This window comes from Ambystoma mexicanum, chromosome 11 (genome assembly GCF_040938575.1).
Source record: "Ambystoma mexicanum isolate Mex_15411 chromosome 11, UKY_AmexF1_1, whole genome shotgun sequence".
NCBI classification, from domain to species: Eukaryota; Metazoa; Chordata; class Amphibia; order Caudata; family Ambystomatidae; genus Ambystoma; species Ambystoma mexicanum.
Window position 1 is genome coordinate 667841416 of NC_090934.1, and position 15979 is coordinate 667857394.

Consider the following 15979-nt stretch of genomic DNA (forward strand, 5'->3'; position numbering starts at 1 on the left):
TCATGAAGAAGATATATGAACCTATGCTGAAACGATATGAAAATATGTCTGATTAAGGATGTAACTGAAGCACTAAGCATAACATCTAAAGAACATGTAGTAACTTAGTGAACAATAACTGTAAATATGCAGTAATGCAAGGTAGATCGAAAACGTAGAGAAACTTGCAATAGAGGTATATATCATGTGGCAAGGTAGGCCATAGTAGGAAGATGGATGCTGGCTCACGTTGAATTTAACCAAGCTATCTCACAAACAGGCCGAGGCTGTAGAATCAGGAGACACGGAAAAACAGCTTTGTGTCCTGAGTTGACGATGAGTCAAGGTTGGCCCAGCATTAAGTATGCTATTTTTAAAGGATACGCACTGTGGGACATTCTTCATAGATTGAAGAAGAAAACATCTGTGAGATCCAAAATGCTGGTCAATTAAAAGTATACAAAGTTGATGAGAGATAGAGTGAGCAAGCTCGAGAGGCAGAGAGGAGCAACAGCACCCTGCATTATTAAATCAAATAGCAGTAAATAAAAGGTTGAAATTGACTAATTCATAGTCTCTTCACACGAGGCTCAGAAGTCGAAAACAAAGGCTATTCATTATAGCCTTAAGCTAAGATAGTGGTGTGCTCACACTCCCTTGAATGTTCCAAGACAGCGAACAGGCAACAAGGTCAACTACAAACACAAGACTTTGGGTCATGGCCTACGGATGAGAGATGATGGACTAATTGGGAAAACGGGGAGAAGTCTGATGGGATTCAAAGCACCTAGGTTTTGTTTCACGGACGTGCTGCTAAGGAGCCAAAAGTTTAAGGTTGGGATAGTATGCCAACCAATCAGTGGGGTTGAGGGACATCCTAAAGTGCAATGTAGCACAGACCAATCCACTGTTGTTTTGTCCGCTATAATCAGTACTATATGTATTTGGAGGTAGTTCAAGGCGTGCCCTACAGTTAAGGGGTAGCCAATGACGTACTAATCCTTATATGTTCTATAAGTAGATATGTTCCATTAACCAATCCCTTCCATTTATAGGCTTTGTATTTTGCCACGTAGAATGATGTCATAGATGACGCATATTAGGCTATAAGGCCTCCATGTAATCAAGCTGCTATGCGAGTGTGCATGCATCAGTCCGATGTCTGCAAGTTCTCCCTACTTTATTAAATGACAATAAAGTAGTACTTTGCCATATTCTTTGAGTCTGGCCAATTATTTGGTTTGAGAACATTATTGTAATTCCAGCTAGCACTAACAGACACTTCAAAGTGCTAGAGCACATAAGACTTGCATGAGGAACGCAGTTCCAGGTTCTTGGAATCTCTTTGGGACATAAAATATTTGTCGGTGTAAAGGTCATCAGTGTAGCAAGGCCCGTACTACAAAGTTCACTTACAATCCCTTTTTCATGGGAAAATTGAGGTCCCTGTATTTTTTCAAGCATGATTTCGGCCGTACATGTGGGTGGTTGATCATATTTGCTATGTAATTTGTGGCATGCTCTGTTAGTGTTTGTAGCAGTGTTCACATTGCCTTTTCAGCACTCGGGTGGTAATAACAATGGATTCCAGGCATTTGGGGAGAGTGTTTATTTTCTCCAATCACCTAATGATATTGGAGGGTCAATGATCAAAACCGTAAGTAGTGTGCTGGGTCAACACCACAAGCACATGGGTTTCTAGGCATGGAACATTCAAACTGCTATATATGTAGGGTAGAGTGGGTGTTTCCCAGTACAGTCTGGCCTGTTTGCCTTCCCAAACAAATAGATAGAGGATAGTCGAAGCTCTGAGAAGAAGTTTTGTGATAAGGCTATCAGTACATTGGAAAAGAGGTACAGGCATATAATCATTGTAAGCAGTGAGATGTGTGTCATCATGGAAGTCAGGTGTCTGCGCCATTTGTGGCCTTTGGACCAGATTTCAGCCAGGAGCGGTTTATAATTGAGATTGAATAAATTATGAGTTGTTCTGGTTATAACAACCCAAGGGTAGTCAATACTCTCGGAGGGACTGGAGAGGTCAGTAAGAATAGGGGAGGGAATGTGTTCATATTTCAGTGGAAAAAAACTCTGTCTCGCCCTAGTTTATTTGGAGACCCTAGAAATGTCTGGATTCCTGTGCCTCTTGAATTAGAGGGAGGAGATTCTCCACTAATGGTTTGTCATACATGAGGAGATCATCTGCACATAACACAGTTCAGATTGAATACATAGATACAGCCCTTTTTTACCATACTACTCTCGAAAAATTGAAACAAGCTACTCTGTCATTATTGCAAATAGGAAGGAGAGAAGGGCAGCCCTTTCACATTCCCCTGGATAGACGGAAGGGGTCAACTATTAGGCAATTAGTGTTAACTATAGCTGACTTTTTTTTCTCCATACAGAAGGTGAACCATGTCTTAGAGGTTGGCACTGACACCCATCCTAGAAATAGAGTAAACATAAATCCCCACTCCTGGGAGTCAAATGCTTTTACAGCATCAAATCATACTCCTCATTTCCTGTTGACGGAATCGCCATCCAGGTCTCCAAACATGTGAAGACCCTGGAGTTTTACCTCGTTGCTGAGCTCAATATCTCCCACCATGTCAGTGCATTAGCCTCCTCCACTGCCTACACTGCTAAACTCATCTCCCTGAGTAGGAAATTCCTCTTGCAGCAACATTTCCTGACACTTCCCCAAGCAATTATTGGCAGTGAGGTAGATTACTATAATGGTCTTTTCTTGGGAACTTCTGAAAAAAACGTGCAAAATTACAACCCCTTCAAATCAAATCACTGAGAGCAGCCCTAGGCCTAAAACTATCTGACCACATTTCTACTTCAAGAAGAGAGGCCCACCGGCTTCCCATAAAAGCAAGAATCTAATTCAAAACACTGACCATCACTCACTGATGTCTTCACTAGAATGCTCCCTCTTACCTCACTCCACGCATCTCAGCCAAACCAGCTACACGCTCCAGCAGATCCTCCTCCAAACTCATCTTGCTTACATCCGCTTCAACTTCAAGCGAGTAGGATCCAGCTACATTGTCACCACCCCTACCCTGTGGAACACACTTTCTGATCACATCCAGAATTAACCCTCCTTCATCATCTTCAAAAACCTCTTAGAAACCTGGCTTTTTAACAAATATGCATAACCTGTTTGTTCCTCGCTCAACACTTACTATCTGTCTCTAGCCACCTACTAGGCACATGCACCATGATACCCTTGTGTTTGGGTGCTATATCACATGAAATAAATAAAAATAAAAAAATAAGGAATGCAGCGACTGCTGATACTTTAGGGTAAACTAAGGATAGCATGTTAAAAAAAGTTTAGATACTGGTTGAAGTGGAACATCCTGCAATGAACCCAGTCTACTCCAGCAAAATGACTGAAGACAACATGGGAACAAGATGTTTAGCTAGGATATCGGCCAAAATCCTGTGGTTTAGATTAAATATAGACAAGTGTTTATATTACTTGGAGGGATTAATATATTTATGTGGTTTGGTTAATAACAATGGTAGCACCTCACACGCTGTTTGGGGAAGTATACAGTAAGTTAAAGAATCTTGGTACATCAGGAGGGGAGCTAGGATATTAGAGCTCCTTAAAGAATGTGGTCGATATACCATCTGGCCACAGCATTTTCCCTGGATTAAGCTCTAAGATTGCATTTTATGAGCCAAACACATTCAACACGCTTAAAATAGGAATGTATAATCTGAAGAGTAGCATCAGATTTAGTGGAGTAAAGCTCTGTGTAGTATTTGACAAAGACCTTGTTAATTTCCTGCGGAATGTGGACCACCGACCCTCCCTGGTCTGCATACACCCAATGTCTAACCTCAGCCTTAATCATCCAAGATAAAAATCTGCCAGACGGTGACCCTCTGCTTATTGTTGCACCATAGTTTGGGAGGACAAACACTTGGTTTCCCTGTTGGAAAAGTCTATACCTTTGTTGTGTGCCTCCCATATTTGTAAAGCTAGGTCGTCAGAGTGCACCCTGGAATACTCATTCCCCAGCTTTTTCTGTAGTTTTTCAAGGGAGTTGAGTGACGAATGGATGGATTTTAGCAAAAAACCTTCATTGGACATGCAGATGCTGCATGTTGAGGGGCCTGCTCCGGGTCACCAGGCAGGCCCCCATGCTCATGTCGGGGTCACCCGATGGGGTTTCTGGATGCAGCGATCACACCGCATATTTGAAGGTTGGGAGTCACCCCACCCGCTCCGGATCACCGGAGCTCCACTCATGGTCGGGGGCACGCGGCTCACAGCGGCCCCGGCTCTGGGGGCCCCCAGGCCGGGGCCATTTCATTAGCCATGGTCACATGGTGTTGGGGTCACCCAGGGACGGCTTTGCCCGGCAGGGGCACCGGAAGCGGCTCGAAACTTTTATAAAGTTGGTCACATGGGTAACCATGTGACCACACCTAAACACACTGGGGGATACCATGGCCCCTTACAGGGGTGCCATGCAACACTCCTCCTATTCCATAACAACAAAACAAAAACCCCAAAGTCCCAATATAACCGCAACTACTACTACTTGAACCACTCTACCAATTTGCATACCCTTTATTAACCTGGGTGTGTGGGTCTAACTATCACACAAAAACACCAGTGCGAGCCACTGGCACCACATGAAGCATTCTGCATGGGCGGGTGTACACAACATCACATTTTGCCCACCAACCAGGCCATTTTATGCATGTTCGTGTCTGCAGATCCCCAGTTTTCATGGGGATATCGATGATGATGTCTATCTTCCCCACTTGTGGAGTTGCCGTAAACACAGTCTGAGCCCTCACCAAACCTTCACCAGAGTCAAACAGGGACGGCAAAGCCGCACCTGGGGATGCCCAGGGGCCACATCGGCCAAGTCCATAGTCTAGGTGCTCCTGTGATGGCATCATGGCACCCTGGTGGCAGACCCCTTGTTGCACCTCCTCTCCTCCGTGGGGCAGATGACAGGAAACAAAGGCAGGGAGCCCATGCTGCCGGGCGGGGAGGAGCACCCCACACTGGCAAAAGTTGCCATCCCTCCCCCTTTTCCCATGGGCTGGGTTCCTGTAGTCTTCCTGTGAGGCAGGGTGACTTTGTGCCCCTTTGTTTGCTTTTCCTTCTCTTCCTGGCCCAGGTGGAGTTTGGCCCGCCACTGATGGAGGGAGGGAGCGCCTCAGTGGTGCGGCAGTCGGCGGCCGACTTCTGTGGAGGGCCAGGGAGCCGTGTCTTGCTCTCCTTGCGGCGCTGCAGGCCGCCTTGCGGCAGAGGCCGCCGCCCTCTATTACTTGGCTGCTCCGCAATGGAGCATTACCGCCGATCACCACTTGAGGGTCCAGGTTCTGTTGGGGCCAGCACAGTTCTTCTCCTCACGTGGGGGGGTAGCAGCAGCAGCTCAAACGGCCGATGCCGCATTCCTTTTCTGGTTTCAGGCGTCACAGGGCTCCGTTGTTTTCTCTTTTTTTTTTTTTTCCTCTCCCGGGCCCAGTTGGAATGGGAATGCCCAGCTGCGGATTGCGGGTGGGGGAGGGGCATGAAGCTCACCTCTTCATTGCGGCCACAGCCGCTTCATGTCCTCTTGGGAGGGGCACACATCTCCTCCCCATCACGGGCCGCAACCCGCGTTGTTCATATTACCTGGGGCCACCGGGCTGGAGAGGGGCGGGCAGCTCGCCTCACGCTTTTTTTTTTCCTCTCTGCTCCGGAGCACCACTCCTTCACCGCGGGCCCAGATGGTGATGGGCCCGCCTCCCGTTTAGGGCCGCCTCAGCTGTTGGGCGGCCCCTGCACCACTTCTGTGCCGCGGCCGATGCCGCTCCTCTGTCGGGGCTGCCTCAGCTGTTCACCGGCCCCTCATTTCAATCTTCCTCCTCTGCGGCAGACGCCGCCAGCATGTGTTGCAGCCAGGTCATGGGGGAGGGGCAGGTCACCTCACCATTGCGGCGGATGCACCTCATCTCTTCTTGGGGGCCGCACCTCTCTCTCGATCGCGGGTGACAACCCGCATTCTCCCTGTTGCAGTGGGGGGGCGCATTTTCTTCCAGACAGTGGGGGAAAGGGGGGCACCATCACCTTGCTGCCGGGCATCTTGTTGCGGCCGACACCACCCCTTCATTTGTAATGGCCAAGGCCGCGGGCATTCCTCCCGCACAAGGGCGGGCAACAGCTCCCTCCATGTGTCTATTGCGGGCCCCATTGTCGTTGGGTCAGCACCATTTTCTTTCTTGCGGCGATGTTTTCCTCTCCTCGTTGCCGCCTTTGGGCAGGGGCCCATCCATGGTGGGGGAGGGGAAGCAGCAACATACGAGGCCAAGGCCGCCTCACACGTGGGGCTCCAGCCCTCGTCACCATTGTTGAGGGGCCTGCTCCGGGTCACCGGACAGGCCCCCATGCTCATGTCGGGGTCACCGAATCATGCCGCGTATTCGAGGGTGGGGGTCACCCCACCCGCTCCCGATCACCAGAGCTCCACACGTGGCCTGGGGCACCCGGCTCACAGCGGCCCCAGCTCTGGGGGCACCCAGGCTGGGGCCATTTCATTAGCCATGATCACATGGCGTTGGGTCACCCAGGGACGGCGTTGCTTGGCAGGGGCACCGTCCTCGTGCTGGGCCCCATCCTTGGGCACAGCACTTGTAGTGCTGCACCAGCATGGTTCTTGAAGAATGACCCTGGAGCCTGATGGTGGTCTGACTGCCGAGCTGGAAGCGGCTCGGAACTTTTATTAAGTTGGTCACCATGTGATCACATCAAAACACACTGGGAGATACCATGGCCCCTTACAGGGGTGCTATGCATCACTGCAGATGTAGTTGCAGATATAGTACTTAAAGGTTTCCCATATTGTGATGAATCTGGGAACCAAACCCTCATTGATATTGACACATTGTGTGAATTTGGCGGCTATATTGTTATACAAGGCAGAATCAGAAAGGGTTGCAGGTTTTAGGCACCACCTGCTGAGACCGTTAAACTGGGGTTTCAAGTGGATTAGTATCTCACATGCCATAGTCTCCATGTACAGTGTAGTGAATGTCGTATGACAGTCAAGTCTAGAGTAAGAGTCATGGACTGTCAGGTACATTGTGAAGTCCCTGCTGTCACTATGCAGTCTTCTCCAGCAAGCACTAAACTGGAGATCTGTAATGTACTCTATGATGACTCTGACTGATCAAGATGTCATGCAGTTCAATTCAGTTGACCATTCCTACATTGGGTTAAATATTACATTAAAATCCCATTCAATCAATATTTTGCATCCCATGAATTTCTGACACTTTGCAAACATGCTTTTGAAGAAGGCCCACACCCTCTAGTGATCTGTGTACCACACGTACCAGCACCATGATCCAGCATATACCTTAGCTAAGGGAAAAATGCAATGAATGATGGATTGACGTTAGGACTCCTTTTAGTATGATGAGCTATCCCACCCTGAACAAGGACTATAAGTCCGAAATGCATCGGCCAGGGCTTCTGCATGAAATTAACTGACAATTAAAAAGAAGATTGTTACAATACAGAAACCCCAAGAACTGGTGTATTTCTTTGATAATTCAAATCTACAAATTGATATACCTTTTTCAAGTCGTATAAACTACACAATTGGCGTCTCCATTCTTAGTGATTGTTTCACTGAGCATTTTCTTCTCGAGGTACCTGCGTACCACCTGTTGAAACCCGTGGATTTTTCAAACATTTTATGGGCTACCAAGGCCATATTGCGGTTCTGGTATGCTACCACTTTGCGCACATTCATTTTATTATGCAATCAACTAAAATGTCAAATAATACTATTCAGGGACATCAGTAAAATGTATGCTGCATTTGGTTCATGGAGTTGATCAATAAACACGCATTCATGTTTAAGGGTGACCATCCGCCTGTACATACAAACTTGTTGGCAATTGAGTGATATGGTAACTGTGTATTTGTAGTACATAACTATTGAATGTAACAAGCATATTCCCACATACCCCTCTCCCCACCCTCACAGGCCATACCCTAACTGCCAGTGTTTAAAGCAACGGCCACTAGGAACCCAGTCTCCCTGACAGGATCTTGGGCTGAATAGTCATGGGGTAACCCGAGAGTGTCCGGACATCCAACCCTGAAGCAAAAGCAAATTTGGGTTATAGCAATGAACCATGGTTTTGACATAGTAGAACAGTATTGCTGTGAGAGAGCCTTCCCAAAAGTACTTATGAGAGTTATATTCATGTAGCTATAGTTAACCTTTAACCGGTATGACACTTCCCTCAACAAATCGCAGTGTCCTCCAAGAACGTAAAGAACTGGCTGTTATTGTCGTGTACACCTGCTAGTTTGGTGGGGTATAGGACGGAGTACTGAATTTTTCCACTGGACTCCGGCAGGCAGACTATGTGGTGGTTTGTGCACCTAAATTAATTTTCCAGATTATTTTTCTTGAGTTTGATGGCTGCCATGTCCTTCCTTTGTGCTGAATTTTCAGCCTCCAGTTTTTGGGTCTTATTTTCGACCATATCTTTGCTCTGCCACTGACATTCTGGAGATTAGATGCTCAATCTTGGCATTTGACCAGTCTAGCTTAGTGGTCTGTCCCATTGATGCTTAGTTGGAGCTGTAGCATAATTTCTGTTGTTTGATAAAATGTGGGATACTGAACTATTGCTGTCGTCACCATGGTGGTTGACATTTGTGATGATTTAACAGTCACAGCCGATTTCCTGTGGAATAGATGCAGCTTGGATTGTTTCTTAGTAGCACTGGATGTGTTTGACATGATACAGCATCGCTGCTGTGGGTCAACTGCACTGCTTTCCAGTTCCACTATGTGACTCCACCATCAGGCTCCCCGTGCCCTTACAGCAGGGCACAGGGAGTTCAAGAGGTGCACAGCCTCGCAGTGCTACCAGATTGTCCATAGCGACCCAGGCGTGGCACAGGCAGGTCAATCAGTCCGTGAGTATGAGCATGCTCGAGTCCCACACCTGGACCCAGCGCCAACACTCCTGGCAGCATTTCAGTCCACCTAGGACAGGATGACTGTGTGCCCAGTGTCCCCACTATGGCACCAGCCAGGTTCACAGCTCCATCCCAGTAATTACTGCAGAGCGATATTGACATGAGACATCCATATAATTGCAAAACGTAGGATGCCTGCATCTGTGAGCCCCACGCTCTCCTTCGTACCGGCATTTGTTGTTTTCGTTCCCTCAGTCGATAGTTAGGGGCATGCGCGAGTGAGTCTGGCGCAGCTTATATCGGCTGCACTCTTAGCGCTGCAGTGTCAGGGATGGGATTCCTATATGCAAGATTGCGTCCTCTGGCCATTAGTACTTAAGGATAAAGCTGCATGATGTTCGGGCTTGAGCGGACCTCCACTACTGCCCAGCTATCTTGGTCAGCTGCTCTCGAGCGCGCCGCACCAGTTTATTCTTTTAATCAAAATGAGAAAATTAAAGCTTAACTCAACAATTGTTTAAAGCGAGTAGCAATTTAGTGAGCAAATCTTCAGGAGCAGAATCCTTTATTGGGTCAAATTGCAGAAGTGAAGAACATTGATTTGTTTTGTATTTCGAGCATTCCTGAAACAAATCCGGTCTATCATATATAACGCTAGCTTCCAGTCCAGAGATACACAAATGATCACTGTTTCAGCTTGCACATGGAGCTCACCAGTCCATTGCTCGAAACATCAGATGATTGTGTTGTTTTGTGTACATCTTTGTACATATCAGAGCAGTACAAGCAAAAACGTCTTACTGGCAAAAGCTATTCCGGTGTGGCATAGATGTAACTGCAATTATGCTCATTTTAGATATGTTTTCTGGGAATTTAACCTTTCTGGGAATTGAAGTCAGGCTGCATGCCCTTATTAAGCCAGATTGAAACATTTCAGACACAAATCAAATCACCCCAACATTGTGTGTTTTTTGTTTGGTGAATCGAATTGTTGTAAATATTATCAATGGTTTTATTCAGGTGGTTAATACCGCCAATGATATACATAGGCCGGCCCGTTGAATTTTGGGATCAGACTTGTTAGGCAGAGGATGAGGCAGGAGTATGATAGACCAGCTGAGGGAACAGGCTTTAGATGATTGAGAGGTACAGTAGAGTAGGAAAGGAATAGGATTGATTTGAAGAAGAGGTAGAACATTAAAATAGACTTTAGTGGAGGGGCATGTAGAAATGTAATGTGTAATAGGCCATATTTATGTCACTTCATGATCACTACTACTAGCTCTACTGCATCCCCATGACCAAACCACCTTGCATCGCATATGTACAGATTTTATTTCTCATCGATGTGAGGAGAAGAACACCACAGAATTGTTTAGGCACAGGCGGGAGATTAAAGTTTAAACAGTAGCTGCAAGTGACTGTGCCATATTTTAATGTCCTTTTCAAATATTACTTAGCAGGTGCAGAGTGAATGTCGTATAGTTCTTGGTAGGATGGATGAGATTATATTCAGTGGCTCTAACTGAGTGTGTTGTCTTTTATTTGCTTTACCAAATAGTAGTTGCAGGGGAAATGTCTTATATTTCATGTTGGGCCGGGGGATTACATTCAGTGGTTGTAAGTCAGTGCACTAGCTTTCAGGGGCCAGACCAATTGCTAACTAATGTATAGGAGGTGATATTCAGTTGCAGTAACTGAGTGTGTTTTCATTTAGTTGGCATGCCAAACGCAAGATGCAGAGAAACATTCTTATATATTAGGGGATTATATTTAAGGCTCTCTGTTCTTTGGTGTTTATTTTTTCAACATGTTCTTCTGTATTTACATTTATTTGTTGGTCATTTTATTGGTATTTATCCACATTTTTATTGTTCTGTAAATAAGCTAAGTTGCAAAAAGTATTGTTCCACATGTATTGAAATGAGAAAGATACACTAGCAAGTGGATGCCTTTAGTGGAAGACACAAGCACTAAACTCTTGAACTTCAACCCACATTCCATTTTCACTTACAATACAAATGGGGTATGTTTTCTTTAATAGGTGCATAGTGGACACATATATCAGTTTAGAAACATGTCTGGTTTGTATTGCAAACTCATAAGCGCACAGATCAGAAGAATTCCCATTGTTTACTCAAAAAGAACACATGCACATGCACACATAAGCACACACACACACACACACACACACACACACACACACACACATTTGATAAAAACACAAACGTGTTAAACGTCATGGAGGATTCAAATGATGCATGCTTCTTGAACATCAAAACAAAGTTGTACAAGGCCCATTTCCACATTTTTTTTGTTTTGTTTGTTTAAACAATTTTTATTGAGAACAATAAGAATACAGGAATTGAACAATAATACTTAAAGCATCAAAGTATAGTTCACATATGCAAATCAAGAGAGTTGTTACAACAAGATGTCCATAAATAATATGGTTAAAGCGATTACATAAGCCCTGTTTTCTGAAAAATAATTGAATAAGCACAAATGCAGTAGACTGCAAATAAGCATATGGTAGGTGGGATTACCTGGATACCTTGCAATTTCTTATTTTCTGTTTTTTTGAAAAACTAGATTTTCCATGCAGTTTGCGATTAGTGCAGGTTTTATTAATCAGTGCGAGTTTGATTAATCAATTCTGGTGTGGGCTCATGGGCCCAATTGTGGTCAGCCGACATGCGTTTCGACCTTGTGGGTCTTTATCAAGGCTATTGATAGTTGTTGCTCGCCCCATGTGGGGTCCAATATCGAATTTGCGTCTGGGCCAACAGACCGAGAACGCATCAGCGCCATGTTAGACTGCAAACAGGGCCCATGAGGAGCCCAGCTGTGAGACATAGAACCTACCCAAATCCGATACAGGACCCCACATGGGGCGAGAGACAACTATCAATAGCCTTGATAAAGGCCCATGAGGTCGAAACACATGTCACTGACCACAATTGGGCCCATGAGCCCACACAAGAATTGATGAATTAAACCTGCACTGATAACTAAATGCAAACTGCGTGGAAAAAAAAAAACAAGAAATTGCGAGGTATCCAGGAAATCCCCTCTATCATACCAATAAGGAGGTGTGAGCTTCACCTAAAAAAACATCCTGTGATCTTGCACCAATCATAAGGGCATCACAAAAATAGACAGAGCTTAGCAAGGACGGTTCCAATGCTAGGGCCCATTTTTTTTGTTTCTGCAAATAAGCATGACATAGTAGTTATATCAGATACTTAAAATGAAGAACTAGAATACAAAAACTAGAAATACAAGACTAACAGGGACACTGGGTGGGAAGGGGGGGGGGCAATAGTAGATAGGCAATTCATGTATTATATCATCAAAGAATTCCAGATCCTAAACATTACTTAAATAATCTAAAAAAAGGTTGCCGTTTCAATTCATGTGTATGCAGTAGTTGTGGATACATAGCGTTACATTTTTTCATTCTGTGAATATTGCAAGTTGTATTCCACCATGCTTTACATACAGTGAAAAAATGTTTGATCTTTCCAATCGGAGGTAATAGTTTAAATTGCAATAGCCAGAAGTAAATATAAGAGTTAACATCCATTCTTATTTAAAACTGGTTGGATACATTTACTTCCCTGGAAGAGAACAGAAAAATAATATATTGATTGAATTTTGAAAGCATGCTTTAGCGTTGACCACACCTGCTTCCAAAAACTCTGGACATATTTACAAGCATATATAATATGCTTAAACGCTCCTTGATTGCTAAGACAACTCCAACATTTATTATCTTGGCATATGCCTCCTTTAAATAGCACTGCTGGAGTTATATATGCCCTGTTATGAAAGAAGAACATTGTTTGTAACAAGCTAGCGGAGACAACAGACTTGGAGATATTAGACCATATACAGGGCCATCTCATCTGGGATTCATTGAGAAAGCAAAATTAATTCCATGCCTCTAGACATTTAAACAAAATTCCTTCATTAAGTATAAGCGAATTAGTTTTGTATATTATGGCTCCTGTAATCTCAGGGTTAGATAGAGGGTGGAGATGGTAGTTACATTATAAATTAAGATATCATCATTTTCCATATTAGTTTCTATAAGCTTAGCATATTGTAATAAAAGGGACCTTGGTGCAGCCCATTTCACAATAAATTCAATAAAGGTGAGAGTGATACCTTGATTAAACAGTTGACCCACATATTTGATGTCGAGAGAGAGCAATGGCCTCCAACACAGAGTTACTCCATTGATTTGTATGGGATTCAACCAGATACATTGGGAAATAATTTAAGATCTGTTGGTAATTAATGGAAATAAAAATGATCAAAGGTATTTAATCAAGATACTTATACTAGTACTGTAGATACGTTTGTTATAGTTATTAATATAGGGAGAATCCATTAGGGTGTGTGGGGAGACCATCACTCTCTCTATAGCATACCAACTAGGCTTGTCCGGAATGTAGGAATAAACCACGACTGAACTTGTCTTAATGCAAATGCTGAATGATACTTTTTATAATCTGGGAAATGTACTTCTCCTTTTGATCTGTGAAACTTAAGCTTACATAATGATATCCTTTGTTTCTTTTTTCCCCATACAAATTTAAGGAGACATATGTCTAAAGATTTAAAAAAGGGAGCAGGAATATGGGAAGGGAGCATATATTAATAGTAAAGTATAATTGGGGAGATCACAATTTTAACAGTTTCGAGTCTTCCCCACCACTATATGAATAAAGGAGACCAGGAATTTGTTAATTCTTTCACTTTATTGATGATGTTGGCCGTATTGTGTTTGATTAGTTTCTTCTCAGAAGATTCAATGTGAATGCCTAAATATTTCATACCTGTTGGACACCACTTCATACCAAGCTTCGCAATGTGGTGTTTGGTGGAATGAATGTTGAGTGGTAATATTTTTGATTTGTCCTTATTCAGTTTATAGCCTGATGCCTGAGACAATCATGAGATAATATTAAGCAAATGGTCTAAACACTTGTCTGAAACATTCACAAAAAGTAAGACGTCATCCGCATACTCCGCCAATTTGATTTCAGTACTTTTTAAAATTAATTTCACATATGTTCTCATCTTGTAGAATTGCTTCAATGAAGGGTTCCAAAGCTAGAATAAATAAAAGGGGAGACAGTGGGCATCCTTGGCGAATACCCCGATATAGGGGGAAAGAAGAGGGATAGGTTATTGTTTCTAAAAACTGAAGTAATGTAATTAAAATAAAGTACTTTAAACATGGATACAAATGAGTTGGGACTACCTTGCCATGCCAAACTTTCAAACATATACTTCCATTCTATTTTGTCAAAAGCTTTCTCTGCATCAATGGAGAAAGCTGCATATGGGTCGGGGGAATCATTAATAATCTGAAGAATATTCATAAAGAGTCTAGTATTAGCTGAGGAGGATCTGCCTTTAAGTTAGCCTACCTGATCATTTTTATTCAAATGTGGAAGATATGGAATGAGTCTATTGGATAGAATTTTAGCAAAGATCTTACAGTCTGTATTGATTACAGAGATCGGTCTATAATTCTGCACCAGTTCGGGATCTTTATTTGGCTTGGTGAATGCAATCAGCACTGCTTCGGAGAAGGATCCTACTGCTTTCTCTTGTGCAATGAAGTAAAAAGTTCATTAAGTTTAGGGACTAATAGATCTTTATAATGGGCATAATAATCAATTGAAAATTCATCAGACCCGGGGGCTTTCCCCCTTTTAAGATCATTAATGGCTTTATGTACTTCAAAGAAGGAAATTGGGGAATCTAAAGAGTACAAGTTACGAATATTATAAGAATTATGATGTATATGTTCAAGGAAGCTGGGAGCATTAGTACTATTAGGTGTTGTATCTGAAGAATATAGTTTTTGATAAAACATGGGAAATACCTGCAGAATATCTTTATCTCTCATGATCTGTGATAACCGTAACTTTTGCTTTGTCTTTCCTTTTTTTAATATTGGACGCTAGAGCTTTCCCTGTTTTATCCGAGAATTGATCAATCTTGGATTTATACTTCAAAAGGTTAGTTCAGGAATATTCAGTTATTAAGTTGTTATACTCTGTTCTCAATGTATTAATCTTCTGAAGAAGGGGAGTTGCCTTATTGTGAATACATTCCGATTGCAAGGTCTTAATAAGTTGGAGAATGTCTTCGGTTTCTTTTTTTAGTTTCTTCTTCTTGGCTGCGGAATACGATAAAATGTGGCCTCTTAACACTGCTTTATAGCAGTCCAAATTGTTATGTACTGATGTATCTGATGAGGAATTTTCATTGAAAAAGTGAGTATGTTGTTGGTGGATAAAATTTACAAATTGATCTTCCTTCAGGAGCACTGAGTTAAACCTCCATCTGGTATTATAATGACCATTCTGTATGTTGGATAATTTGACACAAACAGAGGCATGATCTAACAGCGTGATACTCTCTATTGTGGCTTCTAATAACTGGTTAGCTAATGATTTAGATATGAAGACATAATCTATCCTTGAAAAGGAGTTATGGGGAGGTGAATAAAATGTATAATCTCAGTCCGATGGATGGGTAATACGCCAAGAATCAATTAGGTCTAATTCCAGGACAAAGTTATGGAATTGTGTGTGGAATTTAGTAGGTCTAAATCATACATTGGACTTCTTGTCTAGAAAAGGATCCAGGACTTTATTTCAATCCCCACAAACAATACAGTTATTCAAGTGGGATTTGAGAATTCTGTTTCTTAACTGAGTCCAACATGTAGGATCAGGACTTGTGGGACTATAAACATTTAAAATGGAATATTCTACGGAGTTACTAAGAATTCTAACTAAGGTCCATCTACCTACATTATCAGTTTATGTGGATAAAACTTTACACTGGAAATGTTTACTGATAAGAGCAGTAACCCCATTCTTTTTTCCATCTGCAGCACTCAATAGCACATGGCATACCCACAGACGTTTCAATGTGTTAGCTTCCACCTGTGAAAGGTGGGATTCCTGTAGACAGAGTATAGAAGGTTTAGATCTGTTCAGGTGC